At 43.4% G+C, this 21,740-nt stretch overlaps 1 long non-coding RNA gene across 2 annotated transcripts in view; it reads left to right on the top strand.

Moving 5' to 3' along the window:
* LOC121288911 overlaps positions 1-21,740 on the top strand; it is a 31,900-nt gene that overhangs the window by 6,732 nt on the left and 3,428 nt on the right. Inside the window, exons 2-3 of one of the 2 annotated variants that reach the window (XR_005945472.1) lie at positions 846-1,399; positions 3,443-3,566. This is a non-coding gene — a long non-coding RNA (uncharacterized LOC121288911). Of the gene's footprint in view, positions 1-845; positions 1,400-3,442; positions 3,567-21,740 lie in introns of those variants that run through there. The other variant, XR_005945473.1, reaches the window with a different exon arrangement.

Below are 21,740 nucleotides of genomic sequence, written 5' to 3'. Positions count from 1 at the left end.
AAAGATTTTTCCTTTCACTTTGCCTGGGGCAATTGGCAATCTCCAGTTACAGCTAAGAGAAAAAGGGTCTGGGACCAGTTACATCAGGCCCTGTCCTGCCCTTCATCTTCTTTAAGCAAACTCTTGCAAAGCTCATCTGCCCATGGCCGTTCCTGCATGGGATCATTTCCACTTATAATCCCCGCCCTTGGTGATCTAAATTGTCTCCTGGTACCCTCATTGCGATATTTAAATCCCTTGGCATTGAACATCCCTAGCTTTGTTACTGACTCCAGCCTTACAAACCTCCACACATGTTTTCCATTCTCTTGTGCATTCTATCCTCCTTTTGCTCTACGATTGGTGACATTTCCTTCAGATACCTGTGTCAAATGCGGAAACTTGCTTCCCAAACTCCTGTCTCTTTACCACCCTGTTCTCTTTTAAGAACCTCTTTCAATCCCACCTATTTTACTAAGAATTTGGTCACTCCTCAAAACTGTTCTTTATTCCTGTGAAGTGCCTCTGGCCTTTTTCTCTGATAAAGGTGCAAAATCAATACAAGCTGTTGCTATTATTTTAAATCAGCACATTCTTCTTGAACAGTGTCAACTGATACAAAGGTTGTGAAAGGCATAATCTGAGAAGAACGCTGATAATTGTGACTCATCGGAAACTGGGTTATTCTTGTTTATAGGTGATTTCCTCCTATTTGTAAAGTTTTGGGTAAATATGAAAGAGACAGAAATATGGTTTTATGGGCTTGTTTACTCCTTCACGATGTCTGTAATGAGCTTGTTATTGTTTTTTTGTATAGAAGCTGTTGCTGCTTTGCTGAAGAGAAACTTTCATTCATGTTCAAACAGGGATGAAGCTGTCCAGAACCCATCAAGCCACAGTATCTAAAAGCAGGGCGCCTACTTTGACCGGGTACAACTGATCATCCCACTCTCATCTCTAACTCAACTCCTCATGTTCTCCAAACCAAACCCTGGCCCAATGGAGCTGCAGTACAACATGAGATACAAAAAATGCTATGCTGTAGAAATTCCACAGTGATTCTCCAGGTCTCCCACTGTAATATCAGCAGAAGATTGGTTAAACCCTCAATTAAATAGTAGAAAAAGCTGGAAATTAACATTTATCTCCCCTGATATAATGACTGGTGATTGGCCCAGCATGTTCTGGCATATCTACATGAAGCACAGTAAGACATTAGTCAGACAACTCAATCATCACCTGCTTTCAAAATCACTGACTCACATAAAGTATGGATTGTAACATGCAATGTCATTCAATGTACTCAGTGACCCACTCTCCACAACTGTATTCGCTCTCCGTGAGCTTTAAATTTGCTACAATTGGACGAATTGCACCCAAGCATGGAGTGTGTGAACACAGCCTTGCTGCATAAATGAAGGTAAGATGACTTAGATTTTCAAGGGCCAGTTTTGTGAGCCAAGCACCCATGTGCTCAAAATAAACTTTACTATGCGGCTACCTGATTCGCAGAATTATCCTCAAAAGTTACAATTATGTCTCTGTCATATGACATGGCCATATTTATCAGGTCACAGTGTTTGGTATATTCCTTTTGAGTGAAAGAAATAGTATTTACTAAGTCAACATGAAGGTTTTGAAATCATACTAATAGGGTGGCCAACTATGATTAAACGTATTCCTGGAAGTTTCATCACATGATGTGCCCCCACACTCTTGCCACATCAACACATCCATCCTTGTGAAACACTGTCTTCCTATACCAATTGGAAAGCAAAAAGACTCGTTACCAAATTGACCATCAGCCAAACTGCCTTTTTATTCCCCCCATGTTCAATATTTCTATATCTGGTAAAGAGAAAAGTTCAAAGAAAATTACAAAAAAATCCAATCTTTTTTAATGTTTCAATAATTGTTCTCCAGGGTTGCATATAGCAGTGTCCTGGTGAATGATCTTCAATTCCTGGAGACTCCAGGCCAATCCTGGAGGGTTGGCAACCCTGCATAATAATGTTCTTATTTTCTAGTATGTCCAATCTACATAGAACCAATTGCAGATTATGACATTGTTAGCAGCCAGATGTAAGAGATTACAGAAAGCCAGAAAGTGTTTAGTACGTAAGAGAACCATTACTAAGGCCCTGAATTTTCTCAGAGCCTGAAGCTCACCTCCAGCTTGAGGTCAGTTGGGAGTTGGGAGTGCAGCATAGCGAAAGAAAACACCAGGCCCATATTTTCATTCTGGGGTTGGGAATCTGACACCTGTATCACTTCCGGGTCCCAGCCCCGCACTGTTTAAGTGTCAGTGACATGGCACTCTACCCAGCTCTACTTGTCCCACCCCACCTTAAACCAGCTTATATTTCACCTCTTTTCTATTGTTCCTTAGTTCTGTTGAAGAGTCATATGGACTCAAAACGTTAACTGTATTCCTCTCCGCAGATGCTGTCAGACCTGCTGAGTTTTTCCAGGTATTTTTATTTTTGTTTTGGATTTCCAGCATCCGCAGTTTTTTGCTTATATCTCAGTGACACAACACCATTTTAAAATGCAAAAGGCCTAATTTTCCAGGGGTGAATTCAGTGCCCAATTAGCAATGCCAGGAGTGACCTGGAGGTGGGACATAATTACCAAGTCCCCTATGAAAAGGTGAATGGCAGCCTTAACTGGATTTGCCATTCATTGATGTGATGGAGCAGCAGGAACATGAACTGGCAAGTTTTGGCATAAGCAGGCATCCATGGGTGACACCAAGGCTCTCAAATGCCTCCATTGAGGCTTTAACTGACACAGTGGCATACAGGAGAGAAAGTTTTCATCTGGAAGAAGACATGTATCCAGAGACACAAAGAGGATAGAGGTGGCAATGTATGTCAGCAGCTAGGGGGTTACCAGAAGGACGTGGGTCCAATGTAGAAAGAGACTCAATGATGTGACAAGATCTGGGAAAGTAAGTGATAAACGATACCTGGGTGACAGGCCTCTAGCTCTGTGTGCAGCAGCATGCATACAAGCTGAGCAGACTGAGTGCCCATAGATCTCCCTAACATTGTCAGAGTAAGTGGCCAATTGTATCACTGAGGCATCAGCTTCCCTAACGTATGAGGCACAATTGAGCAAGGGGTATCTCTGAGAAAAGCCTTCCCTCCTCATCCTATAGAAGAGAGCCCATTACACAAGAGAAATGTCTCAGACTGGTGGTGGTGTGCTGGGCCACCACACATTAATGGATGGAGTGGCGATGGGATTCACGTGCATGATTTCAGGCCATGGGCAATGGCGAGATGGGAAGCGATGAACAGCAGGGTCATTGATAGCTCTATCTTCAAGTGAATGGTATGGAGCAGACTCCTGCTCAATGTGCACTATATCTCTTTGACTGTTATCATCTATTAGGTTGGTAGTCCTCATGCACCTGGTGAGTAGCCTGAATTCTCATCAACAGCTTCTTGTGCTTCCACAGAGCCTTCAGCGGAGGGGGAGCTGAGTGTCCCAGCCCAATCGTTGCTGGCCTCCCCAGCAGGAGAGATGTTTCAGAGCCAGCATTGTCACATCATTCCTCTGCACCTTCCACCAGTGCAGACACATTAACTTTGGGCCTCAATCAAGATTAGAAGGGGGAGCACTGGGTGAGCAGCACCTCACAAGTGAGAAATCCGAGTAAGCAGTGGACAACACCCCTCGGAGGATGTAGGGCAGACACAGCCATGCTCCACTGGACAAAGATGCAGGATCTCAGGCGTCACATACAAGGAAGGATTTTCTAGAGCATCAGAGGCAGATGAGTTCCTGAATGTTGAAGATCCCTGAGACATTGTGCTGCCATGGACAGAAAATGGAGGAACCCATGCTCTGTTATGGCTTAAGGTTTTGAGTGCATTGGGATAGTGGCTAATCTCTAGGAGATCCATTTGCAACACCACTCTGAGTGGATAGAGAAGCAGTGCACTGAAATGCACAGGAAGAGTAAGACTCTCTGTTGCATGGATCGTTCAGTGTTGCTGATGGTGTAGACCATGATGCCAGCTACACCTCAGCTGGTGGTCCCATCCAGCAGGCAATGGCATTATGAAAGTGCTGAGGAAGTCAAAGGGGCTGATGAGGTGCCACACCTCAGGGGGCACTGGCATTATTCCTCACCTTCTCGATCCTCCGTCTTTGAAACCATTCATGTCACAAAGCCCTGTGACAGAGGCAGTCCCTGTCCTTGCAATGAAGAAGGAGCAGTAGCCTGGGGAGGTGCCCCCAAGAACACTTCCATGACGAGGATGGAAACCATGGCCTGGCGAGATAAGGGAGCAGGACTGCCTCCACCTTACCCTCAGCCACAGGAGGAGGACCCTATATAAGTGGACTGGAATGCACATTTTCCCACATTGTATTCCATTTTTTGCCCACATGCTCAACTTATCTATATTTGCCTGCCCACTATATTTATGTCCCTTTCACAACATAATTTCCTGCCTATCTTTGTGTCATGTACAAATTTAGCTCCCACGCCTTCGCTGCCCTCATCTAAGTCATTGATATAAATTGTAATAAGTTGAAACCCCAGCACAGGAGACTCCGCTCGTTACATCCTGCCAATCAGAAAATGACCCATTTATGCAAAGTCTCTGTTTTCTCCCAGCCAGCCAATCTTCTTTCCATGCTAATATGTTACCCCCTACACCATGAGCTTATATTTTCTGCAATAACCTTTGATGTGGCACCTTATCGAATGCCTTTTGGAAATCCAAGTATAGTACATTTACAGGGCTCCCTTTATCCATGGCGCAAGTTACTCCTTCAAAGAACTCCAATAAATTGGTTACACATGATTTCCCCTTCACAAGACCATGCTGACTCTTCCCTATTACCATGAGTTTATCTAAAGACCCAGCCATAACCTCCTTAATGATCGATTCTAGCATCTTCCCCATGACAGACGTCAGGCTAACTGGCCTATAGTTACCTGTTTTCTGCCTCCCTCCCTTCTTGAATAGAGGAGTTATATTTGCTTTCCAGTCTGATGGAACCTTCCAGAATCTAGCAATTTTTGGAAAATTAACATCAATGCGTCTATTGGCCACTTCTTTTAAGACCCTAGGATGAAGTCCATCAGGATCTGAAGACTTGTCAGCCCGCAGCTCCATCAATTTGCTCACTACCGCTTCACCAGTGATTGTAATTTCACCAAGTTCCTCTCTCCCTTCCATCTCCTGATTTACAGCTATTACTGGAATGTTTTTTGTACCCTCTATAGTGAAGACAGAAACAAAATATTTGTTCATTTCATCTGCCATTTCCTTATTATCTACTATTAACTTCCCTTTCTCACTCTCTAGAGGACCAACACTCACTTTACTTACTCTTATCTTTTTTAAATACCGAAGAAGTTCTTGCTATCCATTTTTATATTTCTAGCTAGCTTCCTCTCATACTTTAATTTCTTTCTCCTGATTAATCTGTTAGTCATTCTCTGCTGTTCTTTATATTCTGACCAATCATCTGACCTGCTAGTCATCTTTGCGCAGTTATATGCTTTTTCCTTGAGTTTAATGCTTTCCTTAACTTCTTTAGTTAACCGAAGTTGGTGGCTCCTCCCTTTAGAATATTTATTTATAGAAATATATATTTCTTAAAACTTATTTTGAATAATCTGAAATAGTCTCTTAAATGTCTCCCACTGGTCCTCTATTGATCTATCCTCTAGCCTAGTATCCTAGTTCACTTCAGCTTGCTCAGCTCTCATGCCCACTTGGTTGTCCTTATTTAAGTTTAAAATATTAGTCTTAGACACACACTTTTCTCTTTCAAACTGGATTTAAAACTATGATATTAGATGTACTTAATGGGTTAGCTGGGCCTCAGTTTGTAGTCATTAACTTATCCTTTAATAATAATTGCTCATGCTTTTGATCAGGCTTCTGTGTTATTATTGCTTGATGTTGAAAGGGAGATGGAATGCTGATGGTGACAGGAGCCTAGGTTTGCAATGGCACCATGGTCTGTGTTGTGGCAGACTGTTGGCGGTAAAAACCCCATTCTCAATGTTTTTGGCTGACAGTGGGATTCTCCAGTTGTGTGTGTTTGCTGGAGAACTTCTCTCTCTGATGGTAGGTGATTTACAGAGTCATCTGTCATAAGGACTGAAAAGTGCCGCTGAATTCGCAGGGCCCTTATGGCTATGCCAGCCTACCAATTCCCGTAAGGGCTGCGATGGCCTCAGCAGCCTTCTTTCAATACCTGGGCACCAGGCTCCTCTGGAGCACCCTCTTTGTCCTCCTCTTCTTCCTTACCCCCACCCTCCTCCGAGGAAGAGTGACATTCTAGCTCCAGACCTCTTTGTATAGTTATGTTGTACAACATGCAGCTAGAACACGCCAGCTGGCTCATACTGGGGGGCATAACCCAAGAAATCAAGGCAATAAGAGCATATCTTCAAGATGCCAATTGTCTGTTCAATGCAGGTTATGTGTTAGTAGATGGGGTCATTGTAGTGCCTGTCTGCATCCAAGTCTGAATACTGAATAGGTGTCAACAGGCACCTCATCACAGGATAACACATCCCCCTGCAGCCATCCACAGAGTCTGGATGTTGGCCTGAAGAGATGCAGCACCTGGGACTTGGAAAGGAATCATGAACCGAGTGTACACCTGCAAAATATGCTTCCTGTGGCCACAGACTCGATGTACAGTCAGTGAGTGGAAGGCTTTGTGTTGAGGAATTTGGCTGGCTGCTCTGTCAGTGCCTTGATGGCTCTCTGGGTACAAGCAATCACCCTCTGGACCTGAGGGAATCCCCAATGCTCTCTGTGCAATGGCCCATCTGTCTCAATATGGATGTATTCCTTTTTCCTCTGGAGAAGGACATCCTTAATCTGCCTGATGGCATGATGAGCTGCCAGCCGCAAGATGCCAGTGAGCTGATTCCTGGAACAACGCAAATACATAAAAATTCCAGACAATGGTGATCTTGACAGCAGGTAGGGGACTGCTGTGTAATTATGGACCAGAGCACAAACGTTCAAGGACATCTGCCAGGATAGTGCATTCTCCTACGGTGATGGTACTTTGACATTTGCAGGTAGCTGACTCTTGGGCAATGTCTTGGGCAGCACCTTCTTCCCCTTGCAGCACCTGGTTGTGCTCCTCTGAACCCACCTTGATCAGGAGGGTGCATCTGCTGAAGCTCCTCTTCACTACTCTATCCAGTGTTCCCATTCCAGATCCCTCAGCTAGTACTTTTTTGTTCACCAGGGCTCTTCTACCAATCTCTGCTGCACAAGTGACGTGAGCAGTCTCAAGTCCCTCTCAATGGCCATATTATTCACTGCTCACAAATGCTAGCCTCTCTGCAAATCTGTACCATTTTTTCTTTAGCTGAGCTTTATTCTCTGCTTCTTCTTAAGCATGTTGACCAGTGCATCCATAAGCCCTCATGGTTCCTCACAGTGTTCACGACAGCTGCACCCTGACGTGTCCCAGACATTGTTTTCCCCATGTCTCTCAATTGAAAATTTTAAAACTGCTCCCCTGAGCCTGTTAATGAGCTCATCAATGAGCTCAATAAGCAGTTAATTGGAGGTATGTGGATTTTCCAGTTCCCTTCCCTTCTGTCCTCCCCTTGAAAACTGTGTCCCATTCCTGAGGTGCCGGGATCCAGTGACAACTTCTGGGAATGCAACTTCCAATGTGTGCCTGCACCTGAACTCACCTCCATGGGCAACTGAATATTCAACTTTGGGCCACAGCTTAGGTCAGGATTTTCCAATGAATCTGGGGCAGTGGAATTCCCATTTGACCCAAGCATGGCTCATGGTGTTGGAGATGACAAAGATGGGGAGAAATGGATTTCCCTGGCAGGAACGGAATTTATGAGTTATAGAGTGGAAGCTCTGTAAATAATGGTAGCATCGCATTTCCCATCGTCTTCCCCGTCAACTGGGCACCCAAGATGAACCCAGGCTTGTGGGGGCATGCATTGATCTTGTTCTGAACACACACAGCCAGCTGAGGAGGCCAGCAGTGCCTAACCCATGATGCTTATGGCAATGGAACAGGCCCAAGGATATCTAGCAATTAGCTCAAGTGGAGGTGCTCCACAAAACATAAGGGCAACACTATCTGGAAACAACTGAGGAGCAATGTGTACTGTAGCTTTGACTGAGCACAGAAAATATTGCAAGATAAACTGCAGGTAAGATCAGGAAAATCAAAAGCACTGTTGGTGGAAATCAATGGAACATCTATGTTACCGGCATCTTCCAAGAAACCCTTAACCCAAATCAATGCTTTTGCAATGAATTGCTGTTTTGTAGTTGTTATTTTACTGAAAGTTTATTTCTCCTTTGGTTCAAAATAAACACCAGCAGCAGGAGAAAAAAAGACAGCTTGCACACTTTTCAATGAATGGGCTTTTTTTGACAGCACACATTACCTATTTTTGCTCCTGCATATAATCCTGGGCCTTATTACGTGAACAGCCTTTAACATTGTTGTGGGGTGGCTGAGCTGTACTATTAGTAATAGAGTTGATCTGCAGACACTTCTTGGTGGAAACATTAAGTTAATTTACAATATACCCAGCAGCAACTACATGTGTGCTTTCAACTCCAACTCCTTCTCTGCATTCACTGCGGAGGTAGCCCATGCTACTCTCCTACTGGTTACCACAGATCATGTGATCTTCCTTAACATATTATTCTTAAAGGTACATTACACACTAAATAATACCATAATTACTACATTCCTCCCCCTCTAACTTGGCTATGCATATTATATTTACAAGTACATATTTTTCAAGATAACATAATATTTACACTGGGTAAGGAATTTACAAGTTCAGTCTTTCAAGTGGTTTCCTGTTACATGTGGAAAGTCGCACCTCCACAACTTCAGATTCTTTATCAGGAACCTCCTTTTCTGGAGTTTGCTGAACTTCAGGTGCTTCGGTGGGCACTTGCAGTTCTACATCCTCAACTCTTATAGGAACATCAAACATTCAGTCCTGGGTTCAGTATCCTCAATAGGAAATGCAGACCTGGTCATGGTTGCTGGTGGAACGAAATCTAGGTGATTTATCTCTCTCTTCCTTAAATGGTCCACATGTTTACGGATGTTCTGGCCTTCCACCTTCTTGTGTAAGATAGAGGTCCAGTCACTGAACTTATTTCATCCGGTAACCACTTTGGTCCTTCCTCTCGCGACTATGCCAGTTGTGTCTAGTTTTCTGGCTTCCCTGACTCCTTTCCACCTTCCCCTCTGAGTAAGGCATTATTAAGCTCGATCTTGCCCTAAGATGGCATTTCTATAATAAATCTGCAGGTGTGACACCTGTTATTATATGAGGCGCAGTCTTGTAATGAAAAAGAAAACGTGCTACCTTGGTTGCCAAGGAATCATCAGTTACCTTTTACATGCCTGCCTTGAGTGATTGAACCGCCCTTTCAGCCAGTCTGTTTGAGGAAGGGTACTACGGTGCAGTTTTTACATGAGTGATGCCGTTAAGGCTGATAAACCATTGAAACTCAGCACTTGCAAATGCCGTGCCATTATCGGAAAAGATTGCTTCTGGTAGTCCGTGAATGACAAAACCCTGATTTAGATTCTCAATTGTGGCGGCCAGTGTTGGTGACTTCACCTCATATATGTCCAACCATTTTGAATGGGCATTGACAATGAGCAGAAACAGTATTCCTAGGAAAGGTCTAACGTAGTCAATGTGTAACTGCATCCAGGGTCTACGTGGCCATTCCCATGGGTGTAGTGGAGCTGCTGCTGGCAACTTTTGCTGACATTGCACACATTGCTTTACTAAACTCTCTATTTCACCATCCATCCCAGGTCGCTATAGATAGCTGCATGCTATGGTCTTCATTCAGGAAATTCCGAGATGGCCAGTGTGTAGTTCAATTAAAAATGGTTCCCTTCCCTTTGGAGGAACTATCACACGTGCTCCCCACAATAAGATGCCATCCTGGCTGGTTATTTCTTGGCTTCTGTTGAAGTACGGCTTCATTTAATCAGATACGGGCTCCTGTGACCAACCATGTAGCACTTGTTCTCGTACCTGAGGTAGGACTGGGTCCTGACTTGCCCAGTCTCTGATCTGTGAAGCACATACCAACTAGGAGTCTAATAAATTTAACAGTAAAACAAGTTCCTGTTGCCACAGGGGCCTGTGGTTCCGAAGAAGAGTCATGAGGACTCAAAATGTTAACTCTGTTTCTTTTCTCTCCACAGTTGCTGTTAGACCTGCTGAGTTTTTCCAGCATTTTCTGTTTATTTCCTGTGAAACTGGGACGTGCTCATCATTTTCCTGTAAAGGTAAATGACTAAGGGCATCAGCGTTTGTGATTTAATTGCCAGAATTAAAGCCCATCATTGTATTCTTACTGAGGCTATGGGTGGTATAGCCTTGTCATCACTAACCAATCCTAGCAATGGTTTATGTTTTGAAATGATTGTAAAGTGGCAGTTGTGTACATACTGGTGAAATTTCTTGGCACCAAAGATGATGGACAGGCCTTCTTTTTCTATCTGCGAGTGATGAGTGTTCCTGATGCATAACCTATTGGCTGTTCCATGCTGTTGTCCATCCGATGAGAGAGCACTGCTCCCACTCCATAGGGAGATGCGTCACGTGTCAGCAGCAATTCTTTCATCTGGTCATAATGCATGAATAGATTGGATGTGTGCAACAATTGTTTTACCTTTATGAAAGCTTCTTTCTGGGGTGCCTCCGAAGGTTCTTTTTGCAGGGGGGCCAGCATTGTAGACAAATTGGGTAAGAACCACCCATAATAGTTGATAATTCCTAGGAATGATTTGAGCTGTGAGGTGTTCTTTGGTGCAGGTGTTTCCCTTATGGCTCTCACTTTCTCCTCAACTGGGTGGAGGCCCTGACCAAGTGGAGGTCCTGACAAATCTGCGTGGTGACCCAAACAGATTACCTCCCTCGCTTGTAACATGCACTTCTCTTTTTTTAAATGCATTCCAGCTTCTAAGAAACATTTTAAGACCTCTGCTAAGCTTGCCAAATGCTCTTTTTCAGTGAATCCTGTCACCAATACATCATCCAAATAGATTACAACCTGGGGCAATCCCTGCAGTAAACTTTCCATTGTTCTCTGAAAGATGGCACAAGTTCAGAAGACACCGAAAGGCAATTGTGTATATTGGTACAACTCTTTGTGGCTATTAATTGTGACAAATTCCCAGGAGGCATTATCCAACTCTAGTTGTCGATAAGCATGACTCATGTCAAGCTTTGTGTACATTGTCCCTCCTGCCTTGGCATTCAGGTCTTCGATTTTTGGAATGGGGTGCTTGTCTAGCTTAACTACTTTATTAATCGTCAGTTTGTGGCCTCTACAAATTTGGAAGCGTTGGTGGTGATTAAGGATGGGGACTGTGGGTGCTGCCCATTCTGAGCCTCGTTTCTCTAGTCTGTTCAGCATTGTTGACTTTGTCTCACAGGGCATATGGCACCGGTCTCGCCTTCATGAATCGAGTGGTTGCTTCCGGATCCACATGAATCTTGGCCTGCAGGCCCTGGATTTTCCCCAGTTCATCTTTAAAGATAATGGCGTGCTTTCTAAGTAGCTCTGGGAGTTCTCAACTGGAAAATTTCAGACCATTTTAACTTAATCCTCTTTAACTAATTTTGCCCCAGGAGGCTTGGTCCTTCCCATGCTATCACCATTAAGGGTAGCTTTGCCAATTGGTTTCCATAATGGACAGTTACTCTGCTTATGCCTTTTACCTGAATGTCTTCACCTGTATATGTTTTTAGCTTGGTGGCTGTTCCTTCTAAACTTAATTTATGTTCACCATTATTCAAATATCTGAAGGTATATTCCCCAATTACTGTAGTGGAAGCTCCTGTGTCCACTTCCATTCTAACAGGTGTGCCATTTGCTTTCACTGACAAATGTTGGTTCTGTCTTTCTAACTTTCAGATTAAACATTGAATAAATGTCTTAATTTGTTGTTTCAGGTTCTTCTACATTGTAGATTTCATTGGGCTTCTTCTTTTGTTTACAAGCCTGCTTGAATCTTTCCTTGCATTGCTCCATCATATGTCCATTTCTGTGACAATAGTAGCATTTGATTTTTTTAAACTGCCAACTGCTAAAAAGCTGATTATTTCCACCTCTAATAAAATTATTCTTTGATTTTGCAGCTAAGTTATTTTCTTTATTCTTCGGTTATTTCCCGCTTCTCTGCAGAGTCTTGCTTTTTTGCGTCACTTTCGTCTGAGGTTTCCCATCCAATGTGTAGGGTGGAGCCATTTTGCACACACCGTATTGCTTTTGAATCTCTTACTGAGCTTTCCATGGCCAGCGCTATCTCTTGCGCCTTCGTGAAATCCAGATTCACTTTGGACAGTAATCTTTCCTGAATAGCGTCCTCTTTCACACCACACACCGAACAATCTCTCAGCATGCCGTTCAGAGTCGTACCGAGCTCACAATGTTCTGTTAGCTGCTTCAAATTTGCCACGTAGCATGCAATTGTCTCACCCAGGACTCTATTTTATGAATTAAAACTGAATATTGTGACTGAGGGCTTGGGTTGAAAGTGACCCTTCTTAAGATCCACCAATTCATCAAGATTTTTCAAATCTGGGGCATTGGATGCTTTCAAACTTTGAATCAAGCTGTATGTTTTGCTCCCACAAGTACTCAAGTATTCACTCACCTCTCTTTGCCCATAATCTCGTTTGCTTGAAAAAAGAACGTGAGGCATTCTATGTATTGAGACCAATTGCCTGTAGCTGGTTTAAGAGGATCAATTCTCCCAAATTGTGGCATTTTGAGAGGGGGTAACTTCTTCAATCCAAATGGAGCTTGCTACTTACAATCACTGGGCAAGGTACAGTGCCAACTTCTTTCTAGCTTGATATCTTCTGTTCTTTCCTGTTTTATCCTCATTGTCAGTTTGTCGTAGGATGGCCGAGTTGTACTGTTAGTGATAGAGTTTATTTGCAGATACTCTTGGGTGGAAACTTTATGTTTATTTACAATATACTCAGCAGCAAATACACATGAGCTTTTAGCTCCAATCCCATCTCTGCGCTCACTGCGGAGGTAGCTCACACTACTCTCCTATTGGTTACTACAGATCATGTGATCTTCCTTAACAAGTTTTATTCTTAAAGGTACATTACACACTAAATAAAACCATAATTACTACAAACATACAGAAGGTTTGCAACCATGTGCTCAAAATCATGCATGTCAATGCATATTATTTAACAAGTGCACATGATTCATTCATACTAAGGCAGTTCAAATGACTGCCTTATTGTCTCAAACAATTCAATTGCATGAAAGCTTGCATGATACTTCCTGGGAGACAACCATGCATAGTTCATTCATAGATGATGTCAATTCTGGTCAACCTCATACAGAAGTTTAGCGAAGTTTAGTGAAGCCCATAATCAAGACAAAATGCAAACCAAGCAAAACTTCAGCATGCTCAAGCAATGTTTCAGATGCTTGGATTGGATGGGGTGGGGCATTGACATATCCCCCTTTGAAAGTTGAAAAGGTTGTTACATTATTCTGTTTACTGTGAAACTAGCCTATCAACAGAATCTTCACTATGAGATGTGCAACTGATCAAGGTGGACATTAAAGAATTTCCAGTACCTGGAGACAGGCACTGAATGTTGACAGTGGGATATGGAAAAGCATCATTATTACTTATTTTCAGGATATCTTTAGATCTCAGAAAGGATTGCTCCCTTCCCTTGTTTGTATCAGAACAAATACATCTATTCTTAAGAGCGATATATTTTTATACCATTAGAAATAATCTTGTTTGATTCAATATTTTTTAAATAAAATGACAAAATGCAGCTTATTTTGAGTGATATATTTTGTTGAATTGTTTTTCTGCGTCTATTTGTATCCAGGTTCTATCATGCCTTAAACAGAGTAATTACTGTAACATATAATTTGATGTGGAGTTTAGATTATACAGTGTAATGCAATGGTAAACCTGGGGCAGATAAAACAATTCCTGCACAATGGTGACTGACAGAGGAAGTGATTGTTGTACATACGAACATAAGAATTAGGAACAGGAGTAGACTATTCGGCTCCTCGAGCCTACTCCGCCATTCAATAAGAGCATGGCTGATCTGATTGTAACCTCAACCCCACATTCCTGCCTAGCCCCAATAACCTTTCACCCCCTTGTTAATCAAGAATCTTTCTTGCCCTGCCTTAAAAATATTCAAAGACTCTGCTTCAACCGCCTTCTGAGGAAGAGAGTTCCAAAGACTCATGGCCCTCAGAGAAAAATTTTACCTCATCTCTGCTTTAAATGAGTGGTCCCTTATTTTTAATCAGTGACCCCATAGTTCTAGATTCTCCCACAAGAGGAAACATCCTCTCTACATCCACCCTGTCAAGTCCCTTCAGGATCTTAAAGGTTTCAATCAAGTCACCTCTTACCCTTCTAAACTCCAGTGGATACAAGCCTAACCTGTCCACCCTTTCCTCATAAGACAAACCATCCATTCCTGGTATTCATCTAACAAATCTTCTTTGAACTGCTTCTATCTCATTTACATCTTTCCATAAATAAGGAGACCAGCACTATACACAATTCTCCCGATGTGGACTCACCAGTGCCCTGTACAACTAAAGCATAACCTCCCTACTTTTGTAATCAATTCCCCTCCCAATAAATGATAACATTCTATTAGCTTTCCTAATTACCTGCTTACCTGCATTGTAGCCTTTTGTGATTCGTGCACTAGGATAACCAGACCCCTCTGAGTCTCAGAGCTCTGCAATCTCTCACCATTTGGATAATAAGCTTCTTTTTTATTCTTCTTGCCAAAATAGACAATTTCACATTCACTCACATTATACTCTGCTCACTCACTTAACCTATCTACATCCCTTTGTAGCCTCCTTATGTCCTCTTAACAATTTATTTTCCTACCTACCTTTATGTTGTCAGCAAATTTGGCAACTATTCCTTAAGTCCCTTCATCCAAATCATTTATATAAACTGTAAAATGTTGAGACCCCAGCACTGATCCCTGAGCTACAGCACTCGTCACATCCTACCAACAAGAAAAAGACCCATATATGCCAACTCTCTGCTTCCTGTTAGCTAGCCAATCTTCTATCCATGCTAATATGTTATCCCCTACACCATGAGCTTTTATTTTCTGCAATAACTTTTGATGTGGCACTTTGTCAAATGCCTTCTGGAAGTCCAAATACAGTACATCTACCAGTTTCCCTTTATCCATAGCACATGTGACTCCTTCAAAGAACTCCAATAAATCGGTTAGACATGATTTCTCTTTCACAAAACCATGTTGACCCTGCCTGATTGCCTTGAATTTTTCTAAGTGCACTGCTATAACATCTTTAATAATAGCTTCTAACAGATGACATATGTTAGGCTAACAGGTCTGTAGTTTCCTGCTTTCTCTCTCCCTTTCCTGTTTGAACAAAGGAGTTACAATTTCTATTTTCCAACCTACTGGAACCTTCCTGGATCTCGGGAATTTTATAAATTAAAAAATAATGCATCAGCTATCTCACTAGCCACTTCTTTCAAGATCTTAGGGTGAAGTCCATCCTGACTTGGGGATTTGTCAGCCCACAACTCCAACAATTTGCTCAATACCACGTCCCTGGTGAATGTAATTTTCCCAAGTTACTCCCTCCCTTCCATTTCCTGATTTACAGCTATTTCTGGGATGTTACTTGTGTCCTCGATAGTGAAGACCGAAGCAAAATACCTGTTTAATTCATCCACCATCTCCCTACATTCCATTATCAATTCCCCAGGCGCATTTTCTATATGACCATCGCTCACTTTGTTAATTCTTTTCTTATTTAAATATCTATAGAAACTCTTTATATTACCAGCTAGCTTTCTCTTGTACTCTTATTTTTCTCTCCTTATTAATTTTTTTGCTGTTCTTTATATTCTTTCTAATCTTCTGACCTGCCACCAGTCTTTGTGTAATTATATGCTCTTTCTTTAAGTTTGATACTGTCTTTAACTCTTTTAGTTAACCACGAATGATGGACCCACCTCTTGGAATTTTTCTTTCTTAGGAATGTATCTATTCTGTATATTCTGAAATATCACTTTAAATCTCTGCCACTGAACTTCTATTGACATATCCTTTAACCTCATTTGCCAGTTCACTTTAGCTAGCTCTGCTTTCAAACCCTCATAATTGCCCTTATTTAAGTTTAAAATTCTAGTCTTGGACAGTTGTTTCTCCCTTAAAATGACTGTAAAATTCAATCATGTTATGATTGCTGCTACCTAGGTGTGCCTTCATGAGGAGGGTATCAATTAACCCTTTCTCGTTGCTCAATACAAGGTCTAGTATAACCTGCTCTCTGGTTGGCTCCAGAACATTCTGTTCTAAGAAACTATCCTGAAGACATTCTATGAACTCCTAATCTTTTTTAAAATTCATTTACGGGATATGGACATCCCTGGCTGGGCTGGCATTTATTGCCCATCCTTAACTGCACTTGAGAAGGTGGTGGTGAGCTGCCTTCTTAAACTGCTGCAGTCCATGTGGTGTTAGGGAAGGAATCCCAGTGACAGTGAAGGAACAGCGACACATTTCCAAGTCAGGTTGGTGAGTGGCTTGGAGGGGAACTTCCAGGTGGCGGTGTTCCCATTTATCTGCTGCCCTTGTCCTTCTAGATGGTAGTGGTCGTAGGTTTGCAAGGTGCTGCCTAAGTAGTCTTGGTGAATTTTTGCAGTGCATCTTGTAGATGGTACACGCTACTGCCACTGTTCATTAGTGGTGGAGGGAGTGAATGTTTATGGAAGGGGTGCCAATCAAGCGGGCTGCTTTGTCCTGGATGATGTCAAGCTTCTTGGAATTGCACTCATCCAGGTAAGTGGAGAGTATTCCATCACATCCCTGACTTATGCTTGTAAATGGTGGATAGGTTTTGGGGAGTCAGGAGATGAGTTACTCACTGGAAGATTCCGAGCCTCTGACCTGCTTTTGTAGCCACAGTATTTATATGGCTAGTCCAGTTCAGTTTCTGGTCAATGGTAACCTCAGGATGTTGATAGTGGAGGATTCACGATGGTCATGCCATTGGATGTTAAGGGGCAATGGTTAGATTCTGTCCTGTTGGAGATGGTCATTGCCTGACACCTGTGTGGCACGAATGTTTCTTGCCACTTGTCAGCCCAAGCCTGGATATTGTCCAGGTCTTGCTGCATTTGAACATGGACTGTTTCAGTATCTGAGGAGTCATGAATGGTGCTGAACATTGTGCAATCATCAGAAAACATCCCACTTCTGACCTTCTAATGGAAGGAAGGTCATTTATGAAGCAGCTGAAGTTGGTTGGGCCTAGAACACTACCCTGAGGAACTCCTGCAGTGATATCCTGAAACTGAGATGATTGATCTCCAGCAACCATAACCATCTTCCTTTGTGCTAGGTATGACTCCAACCAGCAGAGAATTTTCCCCCTGATTCCCATTGACTCCAAGTTTTCTAGAGCTCCTTGCTGCCACACTCGGTCAAATGCTGCCTTGATGTCAAGGGCAGTCACTCTCACCTCACCTCAGGAGTTCAGCTCTTATTTCCATGTTTGAACCAAAGCTGTAATGAGGTCAGGAGTGGAGTGGTCCTAGCAGAACCCAAACTGAGTGTCAGTGAGCATGTTATTGCTAAGCAAATGCCACTTGATAGCATTGTTGATGACCCCTTCCATCACTTTACTGATGATAAAGAATAGGCTGATAGGGTGGTAATTGGCCAGGTTGGATTTGTCCTCCCTTTTGTATACAGGACATACCTGGACAATTTCCCACATTGTCAGTGTTGTGGCTGTACTGGAACAGCTTGGCTAGGGCCATGGAAAGTTCTTATCTATGCTATGCTGTGCAAGGTCTATGCTACCTTTGCTCATCTGATTTTTCCAGTCTATATGTAGATTAAGATTCCCCCATGATTATTGCTGTACTGTTCTGACAAGCTCCCATTATCTCTTCTTTTATACTCTGTCCTACTGTGTAGTTACAATTAAGGGGCCTGTACAGCACTCCCACAAATGATGTCTTGTCTTTATCATTTCTCATCTCAACCCAAACTGCTTCTACATCCTGGTTTCCTGAACTTAGGTCATCCCTCTCTAATGTGCTAATACCATAATTAACTAACAGAGCCAGCCCTCCAGCTTTTCCTAACCTCCTGGCCTTGCTAAATATCAAGCAACCTTCAGCATTCAGGTCCCAATCTATGTTATCCTGTAGCCATGCCTCCGCAATGGCTGTCAGGTCGTAATTATTTATTTCTATTTGCGCTATCAGTTCATTTGTTTTGTTTTGAATGCTACATGCATTTAGATACAGAGCTTTAAGATTTGTCCTTTTATTATTTTTGCAGTGTCTAGCCTTATCTGCTGATTTACTCTTAGATTTGTACTCTCGGTCCCTTCCTGTCACGGTCTGTTTATCATATTTCAAATGTATATCTTTCTCTCTTGCCTTGTTTATACACTTTGATTTACCACATCTTCCCAAATATGACCCCTTGCCCTCACTATTCAGTTTAAAATCCTCTCCACTTCCCTAGTTATGCAGTTCATGAGGACACCAGCCCCAGCATATTTCAGGCGTAGTCCGTCCTAACGGTACAGGTCCCACTTTCCCCAATATTGGTGCCAGTGCCGCACAACCCGGAACCCACTTCTCCCACACTAGTCTTTGAACCACACATTAATTTCTCTAAACTTATTTGTCCTATGCCAATTTGCTTGTGGCTCAGGTAATAATTCAGAAATTATTACCTTTGAGGCTCTGCTTCTTAATTTGATGCCTAGCTCCTCATACTGATTATGCAGAGCCTCCTCCTCATCCTGCCGAGGTTGTTGGTACCTACATGGACCCTGACCACTGGATCCTCCCCCTCCCACTGCAAGTTCTGTTCCAGCCCTACACAAATGTCCTGAACCCTGGCACTGGGCAGGCAACATAGCTCCTTGCTACAGAGGACAATGTCAATCCCCCTCGCTATACTGTTCCCTACCACCACTACATTCCTTTGTGCCCCCCGCACTTGAATGGCTTCCTGTACCACAGTGCCATGGTCAGTCAGCTCATTCATCCTGCAGCCCCACTCTCATATGAACAATCTGAAAGAACCTCAAACCTGTTGGACAATTGCAGAGGCTGACACTCCTGCCCTCTGGGTCCTGTTACCTGCCTCAGCTACAGTCACACCCTCCTGTCCCTGGCCACCTTCCAAATCATAAGATCCTATCTGAACAGGCGTGACTGCCTCCTGGTACAGAGCATCCAGGTAGCTTTCCCCCTCCCTGATATATTGCAGTGTCTGCAACTCGGCCTCAAGCCCAATGATTCTGAGCTGAAGCTCCTCAAGCCACAGACACTTACTGTAGATGTGCTTGCCCTGGATAACACTGGTGTCCAGGAGCTCCCACATGCTGCAGCCATGACACATCACCTGTCCTGCCATGCTTATGTGCTTAATTAATTACATAATTATTTTATTAAATTATTAATTTTCCTTTATATTTATAACCTTGTCACAAATTCCTGTACTTTTTTTAAACCTTAGGAATAGAATAGATCTTGACCAGTACCAGATACTCACCAAAGAGGTAGCACCTTTCCTTGTAGCAGAGCAAGAACCAGTTTCATCAGGTGAAAGGGTTAGAAAAAGGAAGAGGAGCATCACCTTCCCCTCTTCACTGAACTCCTTCAGCTCACCAAACTCCCATATTCCATTGAGGTCACACACTCGGTGCTGGTCGCACTGAGAACGTCTGAATTTATATGTTCTAAACAAAGGGACTAGCTGAGTCTCTGAGTCACCGGGTTCACTTTTCACTGGCTTTTCTAGGTAGTGGTTATTGTCTCCAGGTCCTCTCACATGTCTAGGTGGTTACTGTCTCCAGGTACTCTTTTCATATAGTCTTTAGGTGGTGGTTACTGTCTTGAGCTCCTCTTGCTGTTCTAGGTGGTGGTCACTGTCTCCGAGTCCCCTTTTCGCCTGCTCTCTTGGATTGAACTGGGTGGCAGGCGAGGGACAAATTTGTTTGGTAACGTAAAGTTGTCAAGGCAAATAGATGCCAATAGGTGGCTTTATTTTCTTCTTCTTAGGCAGTCCCTTGGGGCTGAGGATGACTTGCTTCCACATTAAAAATGAATTTTCAGGTGACTGAAGAGTCCATTGCATGACCTACAGTCTCTGTCACAAGTATGGCAGATGGTGGTAAGGAGAACGGGTGGGTGGGGTGCGCGTATTGGCACGCGCACCTTTCCCTGTCACTGCCTGGCTTCAGCGAGCCCTTGGTGATGAGACTTGAGGTGTTCAGCTCCTTCTTGGATGCTCTCCCTCTATTTCGGGAGGTCTTGGGCCAGGGATTCCCAGATGGCGGTGGGGATGTTGCACTTTTTCAAGGAGGCTTTGAGGGTGTCCTTGAAGCATTTCCTCTGCCTTCCTGGGGCTCGCTTGCTGTGTCAAAGATCTGAGTGGAGCGCTTGTTTTGGGAGTCTCATGTCAGGCACGTGGACAATGTGGCCCGCCCAGCAGAGCTGATTGAGTGTGGGGATGATGGGGATGTTGGCCTGTCATTGACATTGCCAGTCGATTTGCAGGATTTTGCGGAGGCAGCGCTGGTGGTACTTCTCCAGAGTTTTGAGGTGCCTGTTGTAAATAGTCCACGTCTCTGAGCCATATAGGAGGGCAGGTACCATTATTGCTCTGTAGACCATGAGCTTGGTGCCGGGTTTGAGGCCTTGGTCTTCAGACACTCTCTTTCTCAGGCTGCGCTGGCACACTGAAGGTAGTGTCGAACTTTGTCGTCGATGTCTGCCCTTGTTGATAGTTGACTCCCAAGGCATGGAAAGTGGTCCATGTTGTCCAAGGCCTCATCGTGGATTTTGATAATGGGGGGGATTATAGTGTGGAGGGGGTTGGTTGGTAGAGGACCTTTGCCTGACGGATATTTAGCGTAAGGCCCACGCTCTAGGATGGCAATGGCTTGGAGCTCGGTCTCCAAGCCAGTGTGCAAGCATTGTCTGCACACTGTATTTCAATGACAGAGGATGACTTTGGATCTGGTCTGCAGGTGGCGGAGGTTGAACAGGTTCCCATTTGTTCTATACTTTAGCTCCACTCCAGCGGGAAGTTGGCCAAGGGTGAGATGGAGCATTGTGGCAAGGAAGATTGAGAAGAACATCGATGCAAGGACACAGCCTTGCTTGACCTCGGTCCAAACGTGGATTGGGTCTGTGGTGGATCTGTTGTTCAGGATCACGGCTTGCATATCATCGTGGAGCAGGTGGAGAATGGTGACAAACTTTTAGGGGCAGCCGAAATGGAGGAGGATATTCTATAATCCTTCGCAATAATGTTGCCTTCAAATTTAACTGAATTGTGCTTAACTCTAACCATGGTGCACCATCATAGATGGAGAATGCACTACATTTTCTCGGAAATTCATCTTTCTAAATGAACAGAGATGCTCACATTGCTCCTGGTCACTATGTAATGTTACAATATTAATGTGTGATCGACTAAATATGGCAAGCAACAAGCACTAAGTACACTGTCAGCACCTGGTCCTTGAACGGTCCATATTTATGTACTCAAAAGTAAGTAGCAGGTGACACATGTTTTCTCCCACATTTCTCTTCCCAGCATATGTCCCCTCTACCTGCTTACAGCAGAAATCTCCACATGACTTTTCATAAATGGAATCACCTTAACACTTGCTCCT

This window comes from Carcharodon carcharias, chromosome 16, assembly GCF_017639515.1.
Source record: "Carcharodon carcharias isolate sCarCar2 chromosome 16, sCarCar2.pri, whole genome shotgun sequence".
Lineage (NCBI taxonomy): Eukaryota > Metazoa > Chordata > Chondrichthyes > Lamniformes > Lamnidae > Carcharodon > Carcharodon carcharias.
Note: the sequence above shows the minus strand (reverse complement) of the source record. Positions and strands in the feature narration are given on the sequence as shown.